The sequence below is a fragment of the Copadichromis virginalis genome, linkage group LG14 (genome assembly GCF_057382275.1).
Source record: "Copadichromis virginalis isolate Kocher_CV1m ecotype Utaka linkage group LG14, C_Virginalis_male_GT1.1, whole genome shotgun sequence".
NCBI lineage: Eukaryota > Metazoa > Chordata > Actinopteri > Cichliformes > Cichlidae > Copadichromis > Copadichromis virginalis.
In genome coordinates this window covers 4,895,572-4,899,996 of record NC_140631.1, presented here as the reverse complement: position 1 = coordinate 4,899,996, position 4,425 = coordinate 4,895,572, and the positions used below count along the sequence as shown (strand labels likewise).

The 4,425-nt window shown below is 34.7% G+C and overlaps 1 long non-coding RNA gene across 2 annotated transcripts; it reads right to left on the bottom strand.

The window, feature by feature from the left end:
* Positions 1-681: 681 nt before the first annotated feature.
* On the bottom strand, positions 682-3,777 carry LOC146693255 (uncharacterized). 2 transcript variants are annotated; one of them, XR_014923934.1, is made up of 5 exons: positions 3,495-3,777; positions 3,009-3,072; positions 2,490-2,640; positions 2,041-2,128; positions 682-1,462 (listed from the first exon to the last, which is right to left on the bottom strand). It is a non-coding gene; the product is annotated as an uncharacterized LOC146693255 (long non-coding RNA). The 2 variants fall into 2 exon arrangements; XR_014923935.1 differs by having other exon boundaries at positions 3,009-3,044.
* Between the last annotated feature and the right edge of the window lie 648 nt (positions 3,778-4,425).

The window sequence follows — 4,425 nt, the reverse complement described above, 5'->3', positions numbered from 1 at the left end:
ACTTAAACAATTGAGTTAAATTAACACAATTTATTCATGTTCAATAAACCTGTGCAATTTGTGTTGATAAAATGTGACTTAAACATGTTTTGATGAAGTAATTTGAGCTCTTGAAATATTTTAATCCTTCACAATTTTCTCACTTTATCCCAACACCATTCAATAACTTTTACCCAATACTACTTGGTCACTTAAATACTACATGTTATCTTCAAATTACATTTTGCTATTATATTCTAGTATCAAATACACAATTTTCAAATGGAGGCCTTATAACAGATTATATTGTTCTCTTCCAAGATGGTTGCTGGCATCCACCAGTAACCTTTCAAAACAAAATGTCTAATTTCACTGCATTGACAGTAGGTAAAGAATTAAACTGACATTACTCCTCTACTGAATCTATATAAATCAACAGTTAAATAATGTCAGTTCTTCCGTGTTCTCTGGAATCAATCACAGCAAAGAAATTAGACTCTTTCTTTTGAAAAATGTTGGGAAAGAACAATACAAAACATTCTATTTAAGGCCTCTGACGTCAAGATTCAGTTAAACAACAATTATAACTAAACAATTTGAGGTAATGTTAGTTTCCATTAACATTAAATTAGGTTACTGAATTGGCAAACACCTTCCTATTAACATTACCCATTTTACCCCAATAACTAAAGAAATTAGCACTTGCAGGTCAAAACCTTTATTCAAGAGATGCAAAAATAACATTGATACAGTGACTGTCAAAAATTACAGCACTGATCATACTGTGACATCTTGGTTCAAAACAGCAAGCTTAGAAATATTCAACGTTCCTTACTTCAACTGAATGAAACTGAAAATACCATTTCACACGGCCCATATGGGATATTTAGACTGCATAACTGTTCATGCTACATCTCTTCACTAGTAAAAGAAAGAAAAAATACAAAGAGAAATTTAAAAATGCTGCCAAACAGACAGAGAACTTGTACAGAGCAAAAGGAAAAACAAACAACAACAACAACAAAAAAACGGCTCGTCCTCATGGCAGTTGCAGTGTATATAAAAATGAACCCTGCGATCTGTTCCTGGAATTGAGCTTCAAAAATGCAGCAGAACAAGTGTGAGATTTAAATGTCCTCTCACCTAGAGCTGGTCACCTCACATGCATAACAGTGAGCTTCGTTGCAGGAGCAGTTTTGTCTTAGTTGTGAGCTTTTCTTGAGAGCTGAGTTGCTTCCAACTCCATTACCACCCTTTGAATCACCTCAAAAGTGTAGCAGAGTTGTGATGGGTAACTCATATTGAAGGAATAAAAAAGGTCCAAACAGCATGGCTACTGCAAAGGTCACGTTATCCAGATCTTGAAGAACTACTATACCCTCGATGATGATGCCAACGTCAGAAAAGTCATTGCCTGGTGCATCCTCTGGAGACAGATGTTCATTGTGGTTTTCTCAATCTGTGCAGTGGCCTCAGTCAAGTCCTGGTTAAAAACAAAACATTTCTTTAAGATTCCTTTTTAAACTCATCTCTTTTGAATCTACCAGTTCTAATGTTAGAGTAATTTAAACCAATGCAAGCAACATAGTAAATAGCTATAGCCAAAGAGTGGCCTGCCATGCTGCCATTCATGGTCTAACAGAGTTTCTAAGAGAGGGTGAAAAACATAATTTCAAATGCTTTACATTAGTTTTTCTTAGAAAGACACCGGCCCATCAGAAATCCAGGTTTTGTCACTCAGAAGATGTTAGAATTTAGACTTTCAGCCCCACAATTTGGTTAGCTGTTGGTCTTTTTTTTTTTTCAAACAAAAGCTAATGTAAATATTGGTGGGATTTTCCTTTGTTCACTAGAATGACAAATTTAAAGTTTTTTCACACTGATGTGACCCCTAATACAGGGGTGGGGCCTCAAGGGCCGGCGGCTGAGTTCACTACCAGGCCTCATGTGAACTTCAAATTATTAAAGAGGACTACTGGTCCTAACTGGTCCAATGAGGATCAAGTGGATAACTAAATGCATTTTTAAATGTTGCAAAGCCACAATCTACTCATAAAACACCATGAACTCCTGCACCAAGATGTTGCAATTGTCTTTCACACAGATGCGGAGCACTTTGATGAGACTCCCTTTGAGCATTAATGTCATCCTAAAGTATTATAACAAAGAAAACAGAGATTTGTGAACTTTTCAGTAGCACAGAAGAAAATGATCCCAGACCAAAACTTAAACCAGTCAACATGCAACACCAGCATCTACAAAGCAATATCAAAAGTTCCTGTTTGACATCAACTTTATGGATATATAGTTTCCAGAACATTTATTTTTTTAAAAAGATCAATTTTTCTCAGTGGGCCAGTAAATGCATGACGAAAATTATGGCATCCTTTCGGTGGAATCAGTACTCACAGGTAATAGTTGACTGTTTCAATGGATGCAGCATAAAAATCTTTTACTGACCTAATGCAATACATATACACTTTGTAGTTAAAGAATTTTAAAGTTCTTACTGTCATCATGGCAGCTACATCCTTTAGCTTTGTGCCCTGTTCCCCCGATCACTTTGCAAACACTTTCAGCAGACTGCCAGAGAGAAACTCAGCTCCGTCAGAAACCTTGACTGTATGCATGGTTGGGATGCACTGGAATGCTGCATTTCATCTGAAATGACATAAAATTATTTTGAAATAACAGCAGGCACTGTGCTTGGTTAATAATCAGTAATGTTTTGTTGAATAAAAACTGTGTTTCCAGATCTTATGGGATTAAAAAAATGTTTATTTCTGATTTGCAACCCAAGAACCCACAAGTTACAACCTCATTTTAGTTCAAGTGTGCATTAATGTGAGTCCAGTAATCACCTTTCTGACAATACATACAGGTATAAGTTAAACCTATGGCAGATTTTGGATTTCTCAGTTCTATTAATAGGGTGGTCTATTTGAGTATGCATGCACCTAATAATTATAAAAAACCTATTATAATTAAGTTACAGAAACCTTAAGCGAAAATAGAATATACTTTCTTACCATAACACCTTGAACCCACAATCCATCAGCTGACTCCTGGTGAAATGCAGAATAGATGTGGTCTCTCAATGTGCATCAACAAAAACAAACAAACAAAAACAAAAGGACAGCAGGTGAGGGCAGGAGGGGTAGGGATGTAAGCTAGCATAATGCCGCTGATGATATTAGCTAAAGCTGTTCAATGTCCAAAATCTCACTAACACCACGGTGCAGTAAATACACAATGTAACTGAAGAGTCAGTTGACAAATCTATTCACACAGAAAACCAAATTATGTTATGAGTGCCTCGTAATTAGGTTTAATGTGATATTACGGCTCTTGTGCCAAAGACAAATTCAAATGAAAAAGCGCCAATTCTTTGATAACAGATAAAACAGCAAATAAGCTAACGGCTCTTTTTTAGCATGTTACATGGCGGCACTTTAGACGTTTAACTACATTTGGCTGAAATATGGTAAATATTAATTCAAAAAATCAAGACATACCAAAAAACGTAGAGTTGGCTGCTCGACTTGACTGAGATGGATGCATTTTTTAAACCACGATCCAAAGCCCGCGAGATGAAATCACGCGTGGTTTCACGAGATTTAACGTTGCTATCTTATTGACTTACTTCACCTGAACATGATATAAACAATTTAATACACCCTTTCTGCATATCATGTAGTTTTTACACTATATAGTTACATTTATCTTTAAAACATGAGGCAATTGTGTTAAATACATGCAAGATGCTTACATAAATCCAAGAGATGGCCAGTCCCTTTTTTTCAGTGTAATATGAATGAAAACACAGAAATTTGAATGAAAACAACAAAATTAGAATGAAAACAACAGAATTAGAAGGAAAACAACAAAATTTGAAAGAAAAAAACAGAATTAGAATGACAAGAATGGAAGTTGAATGAAAACAACAGAATTAGAATGAAAACAACATAATATGAATGAAAACAACAGAATTAGAATGAAAACAACAGAATTTGAAAGAAAAAAAAAAGAATTAGAATGACAAGAATGGAAGTTGAATGAAAACACCGGAAGTTGAAAGAAAACAACAGAATTAGAATGACAAGAATGGAATTTGAATGAAAAGAACTGGATTAGAAGGAAAACACCGGACTTTGAACGAAAACAACTGAATTCGAATGAAAACAACATAATTTGAACGAAAACAACTGAATTAGAATGACAAGAACGGAATTTGAATGAAAACACAGGAATTTGAATGAAAACAAAAGAATTTGAATGAAAACAACAGAATTTGAATGAAGACAACAGAATTAGAATGACAAGAACGGAATTAGAATGAAAACAAAAGAATTTGAATGAAAAAACAGAATTAGAATGACAAGAATGGAATTTGAATGAAAACACCGGAAGTTGAAAGAAAACAACATAATTTGAATGAAAACAACA